Source organism: Protopterus annectens, chromosome 4.part0, assembly GCF_019279795.1.
Source record: "Protopterus annectens isolate FY-2018-M chromosome 4.part0, PAN1.0, whole genome shotgun sequence".
Classification (NCBI taxonomy): Eukaryota; Metazoa; Chordata; order Ceratodontiformes; family Protopteridae; genus Protopterus; species Protopterus annectens.
The window spans coordinates 962,751,471-962,776,491 of NC_056733.1; positions in this window are offsets into that span (position 1 = coordinate 962,751,471).

Sequence of the window (25,021 nt, forward strand, 5' to 3'; positions counted from 1 at the left end):
GCGGCTTGCCCCCTTGCATAGAAGTAGGTTTAATGTTTTTTTTTTTTTTTTTTTTTTTAACATACGTTACTGTAAGCGCTTTTTCTGTGAAAGCGCTGTCGGTAAAGTATGTTTGGTGATAATGGATTCAGACTTTTGATCTTTCGATCAAAAGTCCTAGATCCATATATACATATATATATATATATATATATATATATATATATATATATATATATATATATAGATGCAGAGGACAGGAAGAAATGGAAACAGATGATCCTCTGTGGCTATCCCTTACTGGAGCATCCAAAAGAAAAACAAGAAAAAGAAGACTTTTATTTGCCTGAGCCCATCTTCCTTTGGTCAAGACTACCACATACGTTTACCTACAACCCCCTACAAGTTCATATATTCTAATAAACCATAAGACATAAATGATGTCACCTGTACTGCCCTCTCTCACATTCCTTCCTTCCTTTTCTCCTACTTTTCTTTGCCCCTGGGGCTGCCATTATATGCTTCTACATTCTCAAGTGATAGACCTTTGCCATCTCCTCGCTGCAGCTGATCTCACCTACTACCTTTTAGCTACAAGACTCCTTACCCATCTGTCCAGGTACAGTAACAACACTTTCTCCTGCTTTCTCCATTTTTCTTCTTCTATAAATAACCCCAAAAGGAGGAACGTCCAGTATTTTGGGACTCTGTTTTCATACATTCTCTCATTTCTTTATAAACCTATTCCATAAATGTGTAGCTGTCTGTCACTGCCAAAACATATGCAGATTTCCTGCTTCCTTTCCACCGTATTTCCAAATATTTGCCCTACCATACCTTCCAACAACTCTGTATCTGAAAGGAAGTTCTGAACTATCTATGCAGGCATCTCATATATTGATCCCATATAACAGGTACAGCTTTTAATTTATCATACCTTCACAACACTTCCTTCATTCCTCTTCAGATATAATTACAATCACCACTGTTCCCCACCTCCTTTTTAATTTCTCCATCACCTGGCCATAGTTATTCTTAACTAACCTTACATATATCTTGATATAGGCTATTTTAAAGAATCGCTCCACCCATAATCACAATAAGGTGTACCATGGTAGCTCAAGTGGGACTAACAGACATCTCTCTTGTTGTTTCTACAGATGGAATGGCTATCTATTTCATGCTGTGAGTGCGTTTTCATGTAATTCCAGTTGACATCCATATGACATTGTTGACTCAGTGAAGTGACTTAATATAAATAATACGCGACATGTGAAAGATAAGGTGTATGGAACAAAATACCGTTACAGTTATCTAGGATGCACTTCCCAGGAGGTATTAAATATTGTTTACCACTTATAAATTCCATTAAATTCCACAGAATTCCATTAATAATTCATTCAGAATTATATGTTCCTTCACACAGAGAAAGACAGATAAGTGTTTTCATTCCTAGCTCTAATTTTAAGTTCATTTCAGTAGTGCGTATCTTCTTTAGCTAAGGTCTTTAAGACTATATTAGCAATTCCAAAACATAGTTGTACTGCATTTTTGTTGTTTAAGTGATCTAACTGTTGTTATTAAGCAGTGGTTTCATTCTTGTGTATTGAGTTTATGTCAGGCTACTTCAGCACTTGTCTTTGCACTGGGACAGTTCCAGGCCAGTCATCTCAGCGCTAAGGGTCTAATTGTTTTTCCCTTCCACTCACCATGTTGTACCTCTCCCTTATGATAATTAGACAACATAAGTCCCTCCCTCTCGCTGTTTATTGGCTGTTCACAATAAGCGCAGAAGTGTCATTTTGCAAATTCTCTCCCCTTAAACTTACTCACCAAAGGCTAAAAGACGTTTTGATAAAATTGCTTAATATTGAATGTACTAGTACTGCTTTTACTGATTTTAATATCAAATCAGTGCTTTTTTTTACTATACTTAGTTTACTGGTTCATGTTGGTGGCAAAACAAGGTTTCCAGGCTACTTGCTTTGTATTGAACTTTAAATACAAAGTAGCAAGTCCACCCAAACATTATCCTAAAACCGAACTCAAACAGTTATAATTACCCCTGCCCCCAGAGTAATTCATGGCGATATCATGGGCCAGCACTTCCCCACAATTTCTCTGGCCAGTCTGACTGAGTTGGGTACCTTGAGGCAGTGTAAGAATTGCCTGATGCTGTCTGATGACTATCTAGTACTCAAACAGCATAACTGAGAGATGTACATATATAATATCCTTGAAGGAAAAATACTCACACTCAGTAAACTCAGACATCAAAACTGTCAGCAGCACGCCCCATATCACACCTCTCCAACACCATCACAGTACAGATAATCCATCACATGCTGAAGTTCTGAAGATTAACTTGCCTAAACCTCAAAGATCTCCAAAACATAGCACAGACACAAAGCACACTCAGCATATTAAAGCTACTTTCTCACATAGCACGAGGGGTCCCGAAGTCACAGATGGTGAGCCTGTGAGGCAGGAATTAACCCACCCAATCATTCTTGTTATAGGTGACTGCATTGTAAGACTGCATTGTATGTGTACATGCACACATACCTCTTACCAGGCTTTGCAAGGAAAGATTGACAGTTGCTTCTCTGGTGCCAGGATCTGTCAGATCAGACATCCCCTCAAGTCCTTGAACATCAAATTTCAGTGTGACACTGTTATAGTTCATGCAGGTGTTAATGGCTTGAGGTGTAGCTCCTTCTTAGAGTATATAAAATCCACATAATGAAGCTCTCTGCCTATATGTCCAAGGCAGGTGTGAGCCTAACATTCAGCAGCATTCTACCTCCTCCACTGATGATGCCACAATATGAGCGCAAAGTAACTGACTTCAATAATTGGCTTAGTTTTTGGTGTCATTCAAAGGTGGTCCAATATTTGTCAGTCTGGGAGGATATGATAGCCAGACCATGTTGCTATACTAGGGATGGTCTGCATCCGTCCCCTCTGGGGTTTTGATTACAGGCAAAAATATTGTCCACCCCCATGGTGCTTTTTTAGGCACTGCCACCCTCATAAACGTACCAATGTAATGAAGCAAGCAAAGGGAAATATGAAGGTGCTACCGATCAAAGCTAGGAGCCTGAACAAGAAAACAAGAAGAGCTCCACTCTCTACAAGCCCTTCTCACCCTGGCGGACATTGATGTCTGTGCAGTGACTGAGACATGGTTTAAAATAACAGAGAGCCGTCCCGCTGTGCAGGGCTACAACACCTTTCTCACATTTAGAACAGCTACTGCACAGGAGGTGAAAAAAAGGTGAAGGTGTCCCTACTAATATGGGAGCATCTTGCACCATCCCTTGTGTATCTTCATCACTTGTTAGGTCACTACAAATCACTTCCCCTACTCCTCCTACTACCTGCTTCTAAGTGATACATTGACAAGCTTCAAACCCTGACCAAACCCAGTTAACTCACCTGAATGTGCAGAAATGTACACCACCACACTATATCAGCATTTTAACAGCTACACGGATGCAGCTGTACCCCATAGGAACAAGTGCAGGGCAAATCCCAGAAATAAACTTGCATGGTGGAACCATAGTATCAACAAGCTTTATAATAAAAGAAAAATAACTTTGACCAAAAGTAAGAAGAGTTACTCCCAGAATGTTAGACCCCATGTCATTGAAATAAACAACTCAAGAGCTTAATAAAATCCACCAAAGCTACGTCCGAGGATAGAATAACTACCCACACCAAAGACAGTCACAATGCATTTTTAGTCATGTTTGTAACCTCAAAAGCACAAAGCAGTAATGTGCTGAGCTGATCGTGAATGATGTTACCTACACTGAGGCTGAAGATATATCAAACCCACCAGCCAATAAATTTAACTCTAACTTTACCCCTCTCTCTCCTCCATCGGTCCCTCAAGATATATCTGAAACTGGCTCACCTCCAGCTATCACACAATACCAAGTTCTAAAAGTGCTATCAAAAGCTAAACATACTGCATAGATGGGTCCTGACAGCATCCCTGGATACATCTTAAATATCATGAAGCATGATTTAGCCACACCCCTAACAACACTGTTCATGATTTAGATTTTAGCCACACCCCTAACAACGCTGTTCATGATTTAGTCACACCCCTAAAAACACTGTTCATGATTTAGATTTTAGCCACACCCCTAACAACACTGTTCATGATTTAGCCACACCCCTAACAACACTGTTCATGATTTAGATTTTAGCCATACCCCTAACAACGTTGTTCATGATTTAGCCACACCCCTAACAACACTGTTCATGATTTAGCCACATCCATAACAACATTGATCAATATCAGCCTCCATACAGGCTTTGTACCAAGTGAATGGAGAACATCTATAGTCACTTCCCTGCATACGGGAGGACCTTCCACAGACTCGGGCAATTACAGGCCCATAAGCCTAACCAGCCTCATATGCAAAGCCATGGAAAGACTTTTCATGGAACTAATCAATCAGGACCTCCAAACACTGGACCCATTTCAGTTTGGATTCATTAGTGTCAGGTCATGCTTACTCAACCTGCTGGGGTTTTTGAAAAAGGCACTAAAGTAATGGATGAAGACAAAATTGTACACACCACATACCTTGAATTGGCCAAAGCTTTTCTCACAAATCCCCACTTAAGCATACTAAGAAAGTTAATAAACTGGGAATAAAACCCTATGTTTTCTGCTGGATTACCAGCTGACTCACAGATAGGATGCAGATAATCAAAATAGGGGAAGTTAGCTCCACAAACACACCAGTCACCAATGGAGTCCCCCAGGGTCTGTGCTGGAAACTCTACTGTTTGGCATCTACTTTTCTGAAATAAAAGCCAACACCAACGGTCTCTGGCTTACTAAGTTTGCAGATGATTGCCAGGCGGGTGCAATCATTGAATCCCCAAATGACATGACTATCCTATAGGAATGTTTTTTCCCAAATAAATAACTGGTGCCAAAATCATGGACTGAAAATAATTGCAAAAAATACCTTATTGTATCCTTTGAGAAGTCGTTTACTCCAGGGAGCTACCACATTGACAATATGCCCCTAAGAGTTGAACCAGCTGTTTGGGATTTAGGAACTTATGTCAACAGTAATCTAACGTTTGACCAACGTGTTTATTGTTGTAAGAAAGTCCTTCTGTATTGTACAGACAAACAAAGGTGTTGTGTCTATATCTAGGGATGTCACTTCCCCCTTTACTTAGCCCTCATTAGGCCAGTCATTGAATATAATACCCTCTTTGGCATGTATTTCCAGACACTTGCAACAACTGGAATTCCCACAGAAATACTTTTTTAGAAAAATACAAGGCCTAAACAACATATCCTACATGGACCGACTCAAAGTCCTATCACTATATTTGGTATCCTATAGACTTTTAAGACGTGACCTGTGTCTGGCATGCAAGGCATCCTCTGACCCATTACTGATGGATTTACTGCACATCAGCAACTCAGATGGCATCAGAAATACTCATTCTAAGGATGTAACACTCTTTTGCTTCATCACCAGGATGCTTTGGAGGGACAATTATATCTCTCAGAGGGTACTGTTGCTCTGGAACAGACTTTCCATCCACATAAAACAAAGTCCATCCCTGCCCATATTCAAGCACAGCTTAGTTCAATAGATGGGAAATAGAAAATGTACCTCAAAGCTGCTCCCTGTATTAGTAATAGACAGGGGTTCATAGGTTCATAGGTGAAATAAATAGGACCAGCTGGAAAGACAGGTATGTATCCCGGAGACTACCTCATCTACGAAACAGGATCCCCATCAATGTGAATCAGAGTTCATCCTTAACCCAAGTTAAGTGCAATTTGGACAATTTGATGGAGAACAGGAAATGAATCCCTGGTTTGGCACCTACGTCTGTAATGGACACAGGCAACCTGTAAATGGTTCATCTCCCGGCCCCTGATTGTAAATGGTTCATCTCCCTGGCCCCTGATTGTAAATGGTTCATCTCCCTGGCCCCTGATTGTAAATATTTCATCTCTGAAATCCCTGCCTACACTTATCAAGGGTATCGGAACTTGTTAGAGATTTGGTGTGCATGGCTAGACTTTAAATGGCCCTTGTGGTCATTCGCCTAGTAAACACCTATGAACCTATGACAGAGGCAGATCCTAAACATGTTATCCCATGCATGGATCCCCTCCAATTATCTATGATATGGTCTCCAGTTATTTTCATTAGGGGTAATATATAATTATCAATGATGAGATGATTAAGGCCAGTCGGTAACCAAAAATGATTGGTTATTTCAAGGACAAAAAGGGAAACTGGTTAGGCTTAAAATGGCCCACAAGGGCTGCTAGCCCAGTACTTACCTGTGTACCTGTAAATATTTCCATATCTGAATGAAATTCATGTTATTGAAGGGCATGGTTTGAAATGCCATAATGGGAGACAAATAATACACTGCCATTGTTAATGTATTATGTACTACACTAGAGATATTGTTAACTATCTGTTTACCGTAACAAAAATATGCAATATTTCTGAGTTTTCAGTAAGAATGACATATTCCAGTGATTTACACATTGTTTCATAATTTTAGGTGAAACCTTAGGTGATGCTTCAAAATGTTAATGGCACTTGACTGTAATGTGTACAGCCCGAGAGCTACTAAGTTTTGTTTGCATTGTTAGTTATAGATATCAGTGTCATATTTCACACTTCTATAAATATCTAAAAACAAAAGCAGCAGGAAAGGAACTGCTTGGTATCATCTGAAAACTTAAACTGTCCAAACAAAGTACTGCAATACAATGTGCCTAGGTTGTACAGTTTGCAAGAAGCAACAGCTCAGCATGAATTTCTAGAACATTTTAGATGTACTGTTTTTTGTTTAATAATATACATTACTATAGTGATGTAAAGCCTTCGAATGTTTTCATGTAAAAATGTTCCAGTATGAGAGAATGTAAGTAGGTTGGTTGAGGTGTGACCTTCCACACACTTCCATGTCTGAATGATTAAATTTATTTGTATTTTATTATTATAAATAAAATAAAATAAAAAAAAAAAGGTGTGACCTTCCACACACTTCCATGTCTGAATGATTAAATCACTGGAAACACAAGCTTTTCATGGCTTATTCCTTAATGAGGCTGTTTATTTTATCACAGAATAACTTACCTATTGCGAACTCAAAAAGGATAAACTGCTTAATTGTATATAACATATTATCAGATTCTGCAGGGCCTTTTAACAGACTAGGTTTTATCTGATTTATTTTTGTGCACTGGTCAGCAGCTAATCACTTCTAATCATGGAAGTATATAAACTGTGCTGGTATCATTAATGCAATGCATGTCACATGTTCTGGTTATAGTTTGCAGTGATTATTATGAAAATGTTTAAAAGACTATATAAGTTTATTTAGTCTGATATATTTTTTTGCATGGGCCTGTTGGCTATTGAGTATAGTAAATCTAAAAGAACCTGCATGCCTTAACTTATAACTGTTAAGCAATTTATCATTAACGTTATCATGAAACATCAAGCAGCTCAAACATCAGGTACTGCTTTTTTCAACAAACCTTTTACAAAATTTTATGACAGCTCAGACTGTCAAAAATGAAGAACATTAGACTGTGCATGCATCAGTCTGTCAGGATATATGGTTGGGCTTCATTACTACTAGCAAAAAAACAGGTGCAGACAAATAAAGACAAATAAAGCCCTTGTCACCATCACCAAAACATAATTTACATTCACATCAAGGTATTAGTCTGAGCTTTTGCAAGAGATGTCCTTCTTGACAGCCATCAGTAAAATGAGGTGTCCAGAATGGCAAGTTCAAAAAATTCACCTGCAGGAAGTACATTGCCAAATGTAAAAAAAAAAAAAAATCCACAAACATCACTTGCAAATGATACCTGACCTAGAATGGAAACAAGTTCACATCATTTAGCTACAGAAGATGCAGTGCCCAAAGTAAAACATGGCCAAAATGTCCTCAAACGTCATCTGCAGAGCATACACTACTCAGCACGATGACAAGTCCAAAATGTCCTCAAACGTCACCTGCAGAACATACACTACTCAGCATGATGACAAGTCCAAAATGTCCTCAAACGTCACTTGCAGAGCATACACTACTCAGCATGAAGACAAGTCCAAAATGTCCACAAACATCACCTGCAGAGCATACACTACTCAGCACGATGACAAGTCCAAAATGTCCTCAAACGTCACCTGCAGAGCATACACTACCAGCATGAAGACAAGTCCAAAATGTCCTCAAACGTCACCTGCAGAACATACACTACTCAGCACGATGACAAGTCCAAAATGTCCTCAAACGTCACCTGCAGAGTATACACTACTCAGCATGCAGACAAGTCCAAAATGTCCACAAACATCACCTGCAGAGCATACACTACCAGCATGAAGACAAGTCCAAAATGTCCACAAACATCACCTGCAGAGCATACACTACTCAGCACGATGACAAGTCCAAAATGTCCTCAAACGTCACCTGCAGAGCATACACTACTCAGCATGCAGACAAGTCCAATATGTCCACAAACATCACCTGCAGAGCATACACTACTCAGCACGATGACAAGTCCAAAATGTCCTCAAACGTCACCTGCAGAGCATACACCACTCAGCATGCAGACAAGTCCAAAATGTCCTCAAACATCACCTGCAGAGCATACACTACTCAGCATGAAGACAAGTCCAAAATGTCCTCAAACGTCACCTGCAGAACATACACTACTCAGCACGATGACAAGTCCAAAATGTCCTCAAACGTCACCTGCAGAGCATACACTACTCAGCATGCAGACAAGTCCAAAATGTCCACAAATGTCACCTGCAGAGCATACACTACTCAGCATGCAGACAAGTCCAAAATGTCCTCAAACATCACCTGCAGAGCATACACTACTCAGCATGAAGACAAGTCCAAAATGTCCACAAACATCACCTGCAGAGCATACACTACTCAGCATGAAGTCAAGTCCAAAATGTCCTCAAACGTCACCTGCAGAGCATACACTACCCAGCTCGAAGACAAGTCCAAAATGTCCTCAAAGTCACCTGCAGAGCATACACTACTCAGCATGAAGACAAGTCCAAAATGTCCTCAAACGTCACCTGCAGAGCATACACTACTCATAGGTTCATAGGTACATAGATTAGTACTAAGCTAACTGCCCTTGTGAGCCATTTTAAGCCTAGCCAATTATCCCTTGGGAGACTCAAACCCTGCACCTTGTGTTTGTAAGGCAAACACTTTAACCATTAGGCCACCCTCCCAACCCCTCAGCACGGACAAGTCCAAAATGTCCACAAACGTCACCTGCAGAGCATACACTACCCAGCTCGAAGACAAGTCCAGAAGCTGTTGAAGAAATGATGGCCGTATGAGGACAACACATATGGACAGCCCTTGTTACTGAAGCTTTTATGTAGTCTATGTAAGCCGAAGTCTAGAACCCCAGGAGTCTTACTGCAAACATTTCATACTTACACTGCAACTGTTCATATAACTGTTTCTTATTCACGTGAGCACGGAAGAGGATAAAAGCTAAATGAATGGACCCCAAGACCTGACAAATACATTAATGTGTTGTCTGGAAACGTTACTCATTGTACAGGGGCATTCTGATTCTTCTCTGCAGCTGCAGGGAAGATATTTCAAGAATAGTTTAGTAAGTTTTTGCTTATTCTTTTGGTATGTTTGGATTATTAATATAAGACCATTAAAAATGTTAACTTTGCTGGAGTAAATTTTATTGAGTCTCAAATGATCAAGAGAGGAAATTAAAATACTAGGGATGTGACTAAAATGAAAGCAGGTCTATGCAAAAATCAGTAATTCAATGTAAACTCACTGTCACAAGCTGTGGTGTGATCCACTCCAAGTATTATCAATCATTAAGAGCTAGTGAGACACAAGACTTCCAAGAAAGAAGAGGAATGCATTTATTTTTGGTATGCTGTTGATGATATCTGGTCCAGTAAACAGATCTTTGGATTCATGGACTAGGAGCCAATATAATGTAAATAGTAAATGTTAGGATTAGTGATGACTTTACAAACAGAATTGTCATGAATTCTAACATGTCTAAATGCTTAAGAAGAAAGCCCGTTTCAGCAAACATGAAACAATGTATTTTTTTTTGGGAGGTCAAGCTTTCTGCACCTTCCATGTGTGAGGGCAGACCCCCCCCCTCCCGATTGCCCAGAAGTGAGGGAAAATGTCAAGGTCCAAGTTCAGTGAAAGTGCTTTCTAGGATAACCTGTTCACAGCATCAGGAGCCATACTAGTAGATATCAAACAGCTGTCAGGTTTCCAAATATTATCACTGAAATACTCACCAGACCATCCCTATCCATGGAATACATCTGGTGAATTACATGTCCTACTTAGATAACAGGCAACAGATAGTACTCTGGGACAACACTCTATCTTCTCACTTTCCTGTCTCCCTTGGTGTACCCCAAGGTTCTATTCTCTATTTTTATAAACAATCTATCTATTAGTATCCTACATGCTGTATCCATTCAATACACAGATGACTGCACTTTAATCTCATCAGCTACAGAACCATCTGAACTGCAGTCCTTCACCCAAAATGTCTTTGAACTTGTTGAGGACTGGTTTTTACAGTGTTGCCTCCTTCTTAACCCCAGAAAGACTGAACTACTGCTGTTTACTCCCACACTCAAGTCCACCCCACTTTACTTCACTATTAAATCTAAAAATAGTAGTTATATCCCCTGACACTACCATTAAACTCTTAGGAGTGACAATTGACCACAACCTTAACTATGATACTCATATTAACACCACAATAAAATCAGTTAACTGAAAACTACGCTCCCTTTATAGAATTAAACCCTTCCTTACTCCCATAGCTAGAACTACTATTGCCCACACCCACCTCATCTCAACACTCTTTTATGCCTCCCCTGTATACACAAATCTATCAAAAAGCAACCTCAACAAGCTGGCAATCTCCTACAATAATATTGCCAGATTTGCTACTGGCTCCCTTATCATATCTCATCACTGCCAAAATCTGAAACAACTGGGTTGGCTGGAACTGTAGAACCAAATTTTACTTCACCAACTAACTATTACCCATAAAACCCTTTATCATCCAAGCAACACACCAATTCTCACAAGTCTAACCTGCCCATATAAAAATCTTACAAACCTACACTCTACAAACAAACTACTCGTCACTACTCAAAAATCTAACAATAAAGCAGGAGAATCCCTTTTCACTAACACTGCAGGCAAAAGCTGGAACCTACTTCCTGGTGAACTTACATCTCTTTCTGCAACTTCACTATTTAAAAAGAAACTCAAATCATACCTTACAACCCACTGGCTATGTCCCTGTACTAACCCTGACTAGAGTATCTCTCACTGTTAGTCTTGTCCAGCATCTTTTTTACATCTCTCTTTCTTGGCCACAACCTTCTAAGCTAATTTATTGTACCTAGGAACAACAGAATTGGCCATCTTACTGTCTTATCAACGTTACTCCCCTTCAGCTAATTCTTCCAATCCCTTTTTAAGTAGCTTGTTCTCTTGTTCCTGCTCATCACTTTGCTTTGGGTGTTACCACATACTTCTAAATCCTTTTTTGGGGGGGATATAACCATGGAACACATTATTGTCTAACAAGCTTCCTGTAATTAATGTTTAATGTTCTGTTTGTGTATGTCTTCTACGTGGAGGTTTTCTCCCTGGGCCTCTACTGAAAATGGACATATACCCAGCTAGACTAGCCCGGTCAACAAATGTAAAATAAAATAATAAAATAAATAAATAATGTAATGTTGCTTCTACCATGTTCAGGTTTGGTGCAATGGTTAAGGCATTTACCTCACAGGTACAAGGTACAGGGTTTGATTCTCACCTTTTAAAGTGAAATTGGCTGGACTTAAAATGGCCCAAAGGGGTAGCTAGCCTAGCACTTACTGATGAACCTATGAATACACAATTATGGAACAGCTGGTTCCTGCTGTCACACAAGGTGATGAGTATGACCAGATGTGCTGAGAAAACATACATTGGGTTCTGAAATATTAAAAAAAAAGAATCACAAAATGCAAGCATTTCACCTAGAAATGTCTACCTACACTAACAATATTGTTTTATCAGACTGTAAGCCAGTTTGCAACACTATCTTTTGAAGTTCATGACCAGGTGAGTAGGAAAGGTTCCTGCATCTCTTATTCATGGTATCTGTGAGGACTTTTGTAGCAAAACATTGTTTTAGAGGAGTTTATCTACCTAACATATAACTCACGTCAAGGATAACTTATTCTCATGGATGCCATGTTCACTAGCCCAGATATTTATTTATTTAACATTTGTTAACTGGGAAAGTCCGACTTGGAACAAAGCCAATTTTCAGCGGAGGCCCAGGTAGAAACACTGCAGATGCATGTCTTTGTAACGTGGCAGGAAACCAGAGCACCCGGAGGAAACCCACACAAATGCAAGGAGGACATGCAGTCTCTACAGAGAAGGCACCTCAGCCGAGATTCAAACCAGAGAACCTCTTGCTGTGAGGTGACAATGCTATTGCTGCACCATTGCGCCAGCCATAAATATGGTGCATTAATGGAACTGTAGTGTGTCATTTTGTACATTCTGGGTATGAGCACGTGTGGTGTGCAGTATATTGCAAACCCACTGTGTATGCACTGCCATGTTCATGGATGTGAGCATGTGCAATGTGTAGTAAATTGTAAACCCACTGTGTATGCACTGCCATGTTCATGGATGTGAGCATGTGCAATGTGCAGTATATTGTAAACCCACTCTGTATGCATTGCCATGTTCATGGATGTGAGCATGTGCAATGTGTAGTAAATTGTAAACCCACTGTGTATGCACTGCCATGTTCATGGATGTGAGCATGTGCAATGTGCAGTATATTGTAAACCCACTCTGTATGCACTGCCATGTTCATGGATGTGAGCATGTGCAGTGTGCAGTGCATTTTAAAGCCTTCTTGCATAGCTGACCAGCCTTATTTGTAAGGACATGGAAAGAATCATGAAGGGTCTCATCAACAAGGACATGGTGACCTCCAAATTCTTGACCTGACCCAGTTTGGCTTCATTAAGGGCAGATCTTGCTTATTAAACCTGGCAGACTTCTTTGAGAATACCACCAAAGCCCTGGATGAGAGCAAAGCAGTACATACCACCTATCTTGACTGAGCCAATATTTTCAACATGATCCCCTTCTCAAGTATCATTGAGAAACTCTCTCAACTAGGGATTAACCCATACATTACTAGATGGGTAGCAAACTGGCTCACTGACAGAACGCACACTGCCAAAGTTGGGGGAACACCTCCACCAGTAGACCAGTTAGCAGTGGGGTACCACAGAGATATGTGCTGGGCCCTCTAATATTTGGATTCCAATTCTCACAAGTCCAGGAGAAAGTAAATGGCCTGTCTCTTACCAAGTTCACACATGACTGCAAACTAAGTACAATTATTGAGTCCCCCAATGATGTTAACATATTACAAAAGAGGCTAACACAGACACATGACTGGTTTCAGAATCACTGCCTAAACCTAAATACAAAAGGAAGTGCATCATTATCCCCTTTGGCAAAGACGTAGCCCCTGCAAATTACAAAAAGCACCCCCTTAAGCTCAAACACAATGGTGAGAGACTTGGGAATACAGCTTGACAGCAATCTAAACTTTGACCACCATGTGTCCACAGTGGTAAGGAAAGCCTTCTACATTGCACATCTCATAAATAAGGGCATCACATCTAAGACTAGGGATGCTATAACTCCTCTATACTTGACCCTCATCAGACCACTAGTAGAGTACAATGCCCCCTTCTGCATGTACCTCACTAGACATCTACTGCAACTGGAGGTACCACAGAGGTTTCTAAACAAGAAAATTTAGCACCTCCAAAATGTGACCTACACAGAAAGACTGAAGGCCCTGTTTCTGTACTCTGTATCCCACAGGCTGCTGAGGGGTGACCTGTGCCTGGCCTACACAGCGATCTCTGACCCTGCCCTAATAGAAATGCTGCACGTCTGCAAATCAAATGTAACAAGAGTCACTCACTCCAGGGATCTCAGCTTAGCCTGTGACATCAACAGATATGTCTCCCAGAAATTGCTGCTCCTCTGGAAGAAACTCCCACTTCATGTAAAGCAGAGCTCCGCAATGACCCTATATAAATGTAACTTTGACAATTGGATGGGAAACCGTAAATTCACCCTAGGGTAGCACCTATGTCCCTCATGGACAGGGGCATTTGATGCTTATCATAGATTTGCTCTGCTATGATCAACTAGGGAACAAGGGTACTACATGGCTTGACTTGTAACGGCCCTAAGGCCATTAATCTAGTAGTCTTCTGTGAACCTATTTAATGAAGTTGAAAAACCTGTCATTCAATAAAATGACCCATAGGTAGAGCCAGAGAGAGATTTGGAAGATATATCATCTAAAGAGATGGCCTGTAAGTGAAGATGAAGTAATACACCCTCTTTAGAAAGAGAATGGAGGCTGGAAACAACAGCAATGCTTGTCTGTCAGTGCAGAGAGATTTCAGAGAGATGCAGGCAAGTACCTGGTCCACAGGAACTATACAGGACCTTGATACCCAGGCAAGGAACTGTCTAAGAGAGTTATACAGGTGTGAGTATGATATCCAGGCATGGGCCTTTCCAAGGGGCATGAAGGAAGATACCAGATATACAGTCAAGGAAGGCTTGCACAGTTGGTGTAAACAAGATTGAAGACAACTATTGTTTTTGAGTATTAATAGGTTCATAGGTTCATAGGTGTGTACTAGGCTAAAGGCCCTGGAGCCTTTACAAGCCTAGCCCATAGGATTACCTTGGCATTGTGCCACCCGACCTTAGTTCCCAGTGCCTCTGTCAAGTAGAGCCACTGGAGTGATCCCTGGGGTGAATTTTCTATTTCCCATCCACTCATCAAGATTTCTCTTGAAGAAGGCCAGTGAGGTGCTCTGCTTGACATGTATGGGAAGTCTATTCCATACCATGGGCAGTCTCTGGGTTATGAATCTGTCCCTCTAGCATGTTCTGTTGATTGTGGTAATGAGGCTGAGGTCTCTGGAGCATATGGTGTAGATGGATTGGGATTTCTTTAGATGTAGCATTTCTAACAGAGCTGGGTCAGACATGGTTTTGTAAGTCAAGCAGAGATCGCCTCTAAGTAGGCGATATGAGACAGAGAATAGTTGGAGTTTTTTGAGTCTGTCCATATAGGACAAGTGTTTAAGGCCTAGGATCCTCTTTGTGAGGTACTTTTGTGGCCTCTCCAGTTGTTGCAGGTGTCTAGTAAAGTACATGCCAAATGGGCATCATACTCAATGATTTTCCTAATGAGGGAAGAGTCGAGGGAGACAATGACCTCTTTCTTCCTGCATGCAAAACCCTTAGTAATGAGATGTGCCACATGGAAGGACTTTCTGACCACAGTGTCAATGTGGTGGTCAAAAGAGAGGTTGCTGTCAACTTGCATTCCCAGATCTCTTGTAACACCTTCTGTGTCCAGTGGACTACCATCAATGTGGTAATTCAAGGGAACCGGGTTTTTCCCAAGGGGGATGATGACACATTTTTGTCATTGAGCTTAAGGCCATGGTTCTGACACCAATTGTTTGTCTCAGTGAGGCCTTTCTGTAGGATGTATACATCACTCGGGAAGTTAATAATAGCTCCCAACTTACAATCATTTGCAAACTTTGTCAGCCAGAGTCTTTTTGTGTTGGCCTGGACTTCAGAGAAATAGATAGCAAACAGGAGAGGACCCAGGACAGAACCCTGTGGGACTCCACTCGTGACTGGTCGGCAGTCTGACTTGGAGTCAGCTTTCACACTGTAGGTTCTATCTGTGAGCCAGTTTGCAACTCACTACTAGTGATATAGAGGTTGATGCCAAGCTTAATGAGTTTTTCCTATGATTCTTGAGTGGGGAATGGTATCAACGGCCTTGGCCATATCAAGGTAAGCTGTATGAACCACGTTGCCTTCATCCACAGCTCTGGTGACTGACTCAAAAAAGTCGACCAAGTTGAGCAGGCATGATCTGCCCTTCACAAAACCAAACTGTGTGGGATCCAGAGTTTGGAGATCCCCTGTATTCTTGTTTCTTAGATCCATGATGATGCGTTCCATAGCTTTGCATATCAGACTCATCAGGCTAATGGGGCGATAGTTCCCAGAGTCTGTAGTCACTCCTCCTTTGTAGACAGGGATGACTGTAGCAGTTTGCCATTTGGTAGGGACAAAGCCTGAGGTGAGGCTGTGATTGAACAGAGCACACAGGTGATGTGCCAGTTCACTTTGTAGTTCATGTAGAACACAGCCAGGGATATTGCCAGGTCCTGTAGAAGCTGTATTCTTGGCCTTGGACAGTGCTGTTTTAACCTGTGCAGCAGTAATATTGGGTGCCTGGCAGTCTACTGGTATTGTGATTGGTCCTTGGGGGGGGGGGGTAAAGTTGGCAATGAATCTGTTGGCCAGTATATTGGCAATATCTGTTGGCTCAGTATAGGTGGTACCATTGTGCAGTAGCTTAGAGCAAATCTGGGTATTGCCATGGAGATTCTTTACGTAACTATAGAAGGCCTTGTGGTTCTCTTTGCTAACTGCTGCAATTCTGTTTTCATAGCTAGCTTTAGAGGATTTGATGAGGGATCTCAACTTTTTGCTGAGGCTTATAAGGGAGTTTTTCCAGTCTTGGGATTTCACCTTATTCTGCATCAGTTTCCTTCTTCTGTTGTAGAGTTTGTTTATGGCAGGGGACCACTAGATTGGCTTCTTTTTTTGGAGGAGAGCATCTTGGTTCTATTGGATATGGCAAAATTCATGCATTTGTGCACGTATTCATACAGTGCATTGGTGTATGATTCGGTGATCATGCAACTATTCTCCATTTACATGGGTGCCGTGAAGTTAGCCACCTCTGTTTTAGAAGTACAAAGTTAGCTTTGGAGAAGTTTTTCATGGTGGTTACCTTTGCGGAGGGGGTAGGGGGTTTGTGGAATGTGGATTTCCAAGGTGATTAGTTTGTGGTCAGATCTAACCAGGAAGGAATTGACTATTTGTGTAGAGCAACGGTCACCCATTTAGTAATGACCAGGTCAAGGATGTTGCTATCTCTAGTGGGGTGAGAACGAGCTGGTCCAGGGCATTGGAATTAGTGAATTCCAGGAAACGTTGGGCAAGTGTATTGGTACATGAGTAGTTTTCCCAGTTAATGGAGGGGTAGTTGAAGTCACCCAGTATAAGAGTGTTAGGTTGGACCCTAATATTCTCCTGGGTGCTTAGGAACGTGGAGTGTGAATTTTGGGATATGGTTGGGGACCTATAGCAGGCTACGACCTGAATCGCTGACTTACCCAATGTTAGCTGCATCTGAAGTATATGAGATGCATTATGTTGGGCTACCAGTCTGGAGGTGTGTGCATCCTTTATGAATATGGAAACATCACTGCCTTTGGAGCTTTGGTCTAAGTTCCGGGGCCAGAAGCTGTGGAATGAGTTATAGCCTGGTAGTGCAGGAGTGCTTTCTGCTGCCTTGAACCAGGTCTCTGTTACAGCACAAATGTCAATGTTCTCTAAATGTTCTCCATTTTAAGGAGTACTTTGAGCGAGTGCATTTTGAGATCTAGACTTCTAGCATTAAGCAGCATAACCCTCAGATTACATTTGTTTGTAGCTGTTACTGTGGTAATTTGGTCTTTGGAACACCGCCTAAAAAAGGCACTATAGGGGTGGCAAGAGCCTTGGTCAGTAGCCGGAAGCCCATGGGTGACAGATGCAGGCCATCTCTGGCAAAGCATCAAGGTCTGTCAGTCATGTCAACCCAGGCAGACAGATACTGGATCCCCTTAGAATTACACCAGAAACTTAGCCAGTTGCTGAAATCAATCATTTTCTGCTTGTACTGTGGTATCATTCTGGGTGATGGTAGGATGCTGCTCAGGACTAAGGTCATACCTGCCTGGGCTACATAATCCGAGAGCTCCTTCATGTCTCTTTTCATGTAGTCCAGGGAGGTACATCTCAGGTCATTCACACCCACATGTACAATGACAGAGTCATATTTCTACTTGTTGTTGAGGGACCTGCATGCATGCATTATGTGGTGGATCAATAAACTTAAACTATAAACTTAAATAAACTATTTGATTTGTTATATTTAAACCTGAGAACTTTTATTTACATGAAAGCATTTAATTTTTTTTAAACTGGTATATAAATGGCACAGGCTTATCTCATTCAGTAAAGGTGCAATTTAATTTTTAAATGCAGCCTTTGTGTGTTCTGCGAAAATCAAAGACTAATAATAGCTGTGGTTTATGCAGTGAAGTAAAATAATGGGAGGTAGAAATGCATGCTATTTGAGTGATATTAAAAAAACACCCCACTGTGGTTAAAATAGGAATTCTCTCTCCTTGCAGAGGCATGCCTCCATATTGAAATATGATTTATTCCATAATGATGTATTCCTTGTGTTTCTTATGGAACGACCTGCCAAGCCACACGGTAAGAGGAGAAGCTTTGAAGCTTTTACCCTGCACTACATTAAGGAAACAATCATTTCGACAGTTATTGAATGCAGAAAAAATAATATAAAATGTTTTCTGAAATTTATAGTGGATTATTTGGTGAGACATGGATCTAGTGAAAGCACTTCACAATAATGTTTCTCTGGTTTTATCAGATGCAGAAAACACAACTACTTTTATCCGAAGTAAATCTGTAGTACAACAGTGAGAAAGCTTTCCAGAATTAACGTATTGTGTAATAATTTCAGTCATTAGCTGGCTAAGATAGCAGCTGTGATCTGTATTACAACATACCTAAGGAAGAGGTATATGTTGCACATCACATGCCCTGTCAAGTTTTGTAGTTAATTACACCAGCATTAGCAAAAGTCATCTTGTTTATTTTTTTTTCTGCATCTGTGTACTCTAAAATGTGTTCAGAAAGTGCATAATCCCTTTGTCCTAGCATTATGAAAGACCAATTTCAATAGGTATTACTTAATCCTGAGTTAATTCAGTCATGTTACATATGTACTGATCCATGTAAAATATTCTAAAATATGTGACCTCTGCTTGAAGTGGCACTCCTGCTTTCTCCAGCAGCCAGTGCTGACCACATCTAAACAGCAGATGTGAGTCAAAGGAAGGAGCACAGCTGAACAACACATATCTCAGTAAATGTAAAAAAACAATATACAGAACATCACTGGTTGCATTTCCTTAACTTGTGCCTCCTGCTGGTGAAGCAGGTCATGGTAGCACCACCTCAGGTCATTATACCAATGTCTGGTTGGTCCCTGAATGGTGATGTCCATGGGTGTCAGAAAGCACCTATGCAATGTCAAACCTGGACTCGGCCTTTTTAAAGGGGCCACCATGTTAACCTAGCAGGTGCTTCTAGAAATTTCACTGCAGGAAGAACAGGAACATCCTGTTCTCCATAGCACATTATGAAAAACCCTGTGTCTCACACTGGGTGAAGTACCAGTGGCCATCAGTACATCTGCTTGATGAGTAATATGACATATGCAAGTACAGGCAGTAATATGACATATGCATGTACAGGCAGTAATATGACATATGCATGTACAGGCAGTAATATGACATATGCATGTACAGGCACACACTGTCAAATCATGTGACACACAAAGTAGCACCCGCACTGCTGTGGTACTATGTCCTCTCTCTGTCCTGTTGAGTATGCAGAGATGTTGTTAAACAGCATATGTGTCTTGCATATGGATAGTGCACTACACAGAGCAGGCAGTTTGAAGGTGATGGCATTCTCTGGCCTCACAAGCATTCTTTGTGCCCTAAGTGTCCCTGTTACTGCCACTACTGTCTTTTGCAAGACTGCACTGAAGCAAAGGAACAGAATTGTTTTGGAATTACTGTGGATATTTGCCGTGAATGCAGAGCATTGAAAATGGAAATAAGTAGAATTGCATTGACAGTGCAGCTGTTGTACTCCCTGCCATGCTTGTGACACCAGTCAGAGAGGGAATGTCAGTGTGGAGATGTCTGTGAACTGAGTCGTGTGCAGCAGTGACTCACATGTGGCTATTCAAATGCTGTGCTGGTAACACAGGATATGCACAAACCAAAGGGTATATGTGAAGAGGCAGTCTGACACCTGAACGCTGCACAAGATGCATTCATTGTGACTCCAAATTCACCTGGTACTGCCGTACATCCTGTGAGCGAAATGTAGAGAGCATAGAATATTCTATGGGATACTATTGCATATATATGACAGAGGTTTGCTATGGCCCTACATACCTGCACAATGACAGTATCACATATTCATCATCACCATCACAATCGTCATCACCATCATCATCATCATCATCATGACTATCACCATCATCATCATCACCATCATCATCATCATCACCATCATCACCATCATCGCCATCATCATCACCACCACCATCATCATCATCATCATCACCATCACCATCATCATTATCATCGCCATCATCATCTTCATCATCACCACCACCATCATCATCATCATCACCATCACCACCATCATCATCATTATCATCATCACCATCACCACCATCATCATCACCATCATCACCATCACCATCATTATTATCATCGCCATCATCATCACCACCACCATCATCATCATCACAATCACCATCATCATCACCATCATCATCACCATCACCATCATCATCATCATCATCATCACCATCATCATCATCATCATCACCACCACCATCATCATCACCATCATCATCGCCATCATCATCAATACTGTCATCATCATCGCCATCATCATCATCACCATCATTATCATCACCATCATCACCACCAACATCATCACCGCCATCATCATCACCATCATTATCATCACCATCATCACCACCAACATCATCACCGCCATCATCATCACCATCATCATTGCCATCATCATCATCACCATCACCATCATCATCATCATCATCGCCATCATCATCATCATCATCATCATCATCACCATCATCAGCAGCAGCAGCATCACCATCATCACCATCATCATTATCATCATCACCGTCATCACCACCATCATCATCATCACCATCATCATTACCATCATCACCATCATCATCATCATCACCATCATCATCACCATCATCACCATCATCATTATCATCATAATTATCATCACCTTTTTCCCCATTTTTTCTACCTGCGTTCATGGTGTCATATCAACTGCCATCACCTCTCTTGATTCAGTGCCACTCTCCTACCTTTTTCAACAGTCATGCCTGACTGTTGCAGATCTTCTCTCATAAAATCCATCCATCTCTTGTCTGGATGTTCTCATTTTCTCTTGCCTTCTTCCCGTCTCTTGTAAATCTTATTCACAAATCATATTCTGCTTTGCTTTCCTGGACAGGTGCCCAAACCACATTAATATGTTCTCTTTGACCTTCTCTGCAACTGGATCTCATTCTTTCATCCATCCCACAGTGTGCATCCTACCACCTTTCTCAGGCACTTCATTTCCATCACCTCTAGCTTCTTCAACCTTTACTGCCCAGGTTTCTGTACCATACAGTAGTAGTGGTCGCACCACTGTCTTGTACACCTTACTTTTCAGCTTCTTTAGCATTCTTTTGTCAAACATTTCCCTGATACTCTGTTCCAAATTGCTGCAGCATCTCTGACCTCTTCATCCAGGCTTTTCTTTTCCTCAACTGCCTGTTGCAGATACCAGAAGCTGTTAACCTGTTCCACTACCTTGTGTCTCAGTTTTCACCTTCCTCTGATTTGCCCCATTCACTGCCACAGCAGCTGTCTTGTCTGTATTCAAGTTTCATCCTGTGCACCTTCAATTTTCTATTCTTTTCCCATCATTCATTGAACATCCTGATCAGAGCCTGCTTATAATGACAAATTGTCTGCATACAGCAGCTTTGTTGATCTGTCATCTCTGACCTGTTAGCTAATGTTTGAACAGTTGGAGGCCCCGAGTTGAGCCCTGATGCACACCCTTTTCTCATTGGGAACCACTCTGTAAGTCTGAATACTATTCATACTTATCTTATTATGACTGCATTGGTCATCCACCTACATAAAGGAGGATCTTCACCAGATCTTGGAAACTACAGACCCATTAGTCTAACTAGTCTTATTTGCAAAGCCATGAAAAGAATTATCATGGAAATTATCAACAAGGACACAAGAGACCTCCAGACACTGGATCCATCACAGTTTGACTTTGTCAAAGAAAGGTCATGCTTAATAATAACTCTAGTGTACTTATTCAAAAAGGTCACTAAGGCAATGGATGAGTGGACACTGGTGCATACTGCCTAACTAGATCTGGCTAAAGCATTTGATACAATTCATTCATTCATCCATTCAGGCATTGTCAACAAACATATGAAAATATGTATAAATCCCTTTATAACATGGTAGATAGCTAGCTGGCTCACTGATGGGACCCAGGAGGTTAGAATCAGTGAAGCCACCTCTACAAAGAGCCTGGTCACCAATGGATTCCCCCCAAGGCCTTGTGCTGGGTCCACTCCTCTTTGGTATCTACTTCTCAGATGTCAAAGTGAATGTCAAAGGCCTTTGGCTGAGCAAGTTTATGGATGATTGCAAGCTGCGAGCAGTCATTCAATCCCCCCAAGATGAGAACACCCTTCAGGAAGGTCTAATACAGAGAAAAGCTTGGTGCCGAAGCCATGGCATAAAACTCAGTACCAAGAAATGAATTATAGTACCTTTTCAGACATCTGCCACCCAGGTAACTATGACATCAATTAAACATCCTTAAAAGCTGATTCACTAGTCAGGAATCTGGGAACTCATGTAGATAGTAACATAACCTTCAACCAGGATGTGCCCAAGGTAGTAAGAAAATCCTTCTATGTTGCTCAACCCATAAGCAAAGACATGACATCTAGATCGAGAGAGGTCATCGTGACACAGTAGTCATCCCTCATCAGACCCATCATAGAGTATAATGTCCACGTCAGTATATACCTGACAAGACACATGCAGTAATTGGAATTTCCACAAAGATTTCTTACCAAACGAATACAGGGAGTAACACACAATGCCCTACACTGATTGCCTCAAAGCCCCGTCTCTATACGGTATCATACAGACATCTGAGAGGTGATCTTTGCATCACTGGACCCTATTTTGATTAACCTTTTGCACATACACAAAACAGTATCAGAACTGCTAGATCAAAAGGCCTGAATGTTGCTTGTGACATAATTACACATGTTGGAGAAACGGATATGTTTCTCAGAGATTTCCCATTCGCTGGAACATGCTCCCCATCTGTGTCCATCCTATCCCTTTTTAAGTGCAACTTGGACTAAAGAATGGGTAATTTGAAATTCATCCCTGGTCTGGTTCTTATGTCTGCGATGGACAGATTGACAGTCAGTAAATCACCATCTCTATAAATCAAATTTGTGGTCACAGTTGGGTTGCATGGCTAGGCTTATCAGGATTATAATGCTCATTAGTCTTGTATATACCTACGAACCTAGCAGAGGTTAAGTAGTTTTTTGTATCATTCACTAGGCAGGAGGACCAGCCCTCTCATATCAGCTGTTGATCTGTATGTGGTTGCAAGCCTGGCAGGCTTCCTATGGAAATGTCAACACTCAAAATGCCAAGTCCACCAAGCCAAAAAAGGCCAACAACACAGCAGAAGAAGAAATTTCAAAATTTCTCTTCTCTTTTAAACTTCTTTTTGCTGGGGGGGAATCCCAATGCACTCCACCCCCCAGACAAATATATAATCTCTGAGATTGCCATACCTTGGAGAAAAGGGAATATTCTGAGAAATGGCATGACAGTCTTAGTAAAATGACATCTGAGACTTAGTATATCTAAGTCCACTCTTTCCACTATTCAGTCTTTGTATTTGACCAAGTCCCAACATTTCAAATAGTTACTGCCCTGGCATCTACTACCCCTGTGTGTACGGAGGCACAAGATTAATATTAGCCACGTTACTATGGTATGAAGTATGTGGCTGCATGAACTGAAGTGGGTATGACTCCACATCTGTATCCCATAGGAACGTCCAGTCTGCAAGTGCAATGTCCTGCTGACAAGGTATGTATTATATTGTATTGTATAAAATGTACAAAGAAAATCCCAGATGAAGGAAACACGCTCCAATAATGAATTCAGTAAAGTAAAAACAGTAGTTGAATTTTATTCCAAGGTTTCACAACAGTAAGCACTTTCACAATAACTTAGTATTGCTTCATCAGACCAAAAAATAACAGCTGATAATGGTCTTTAAATAACATTTGAAATTTTCAAAATTTCCAAGCGACCATTCAGAAGCAGACTGATCAAGTGTCAATTACAATTTAAAGACAAAGCAAGCTAATTCATGATCTAAACCTATATATACAAATTCATTTAGGTTCATAGGTTCATAGGTTCATACTAGGCTATCTGCCCGAGGGCATTTACAAGCCTAGCCCATAGTTTTGTGGCTTGGCCTTTAGTAATGGGGAACTATACCCATTATTTTGCCATGCCTTTGTTGTCTGTTGAGCAGTGACACTGAGGTAATCCCTCCCTGATATATACCATTCCATCCATTGGTTTCTCAAGATTTGAACAAGGCAGCAGGCTGCTCTGGTCTCACATATATTTTATTCCACAGCATATTCCACAGAGTGGTGATGAATCTATCCTCCAGCCTCCCTATTAATAGCCGTGTAATTGAGGTTTAAGTCTCTCCCCTTGTGGCTCCTTGACGGGATCTAGATTTTTGGGTGAAGCATATTCATCAAATCTGGGTTTGACATGGCCTGTCGTTAGGGCAAGGTCACTCTGTCTGCAAGGAGCAAGCCTGAATAGAGCTGGAGTTCCGGCAGAGACGCACAGGACAGATGTTTGAGACCCATTTTGGTGTTTAACTTTTTTTTGGCTTTTGCTGCTGCAAGCCTGTCAGGTCAGATACATTCTCGGGGGTATTACATTATTGTAATCAA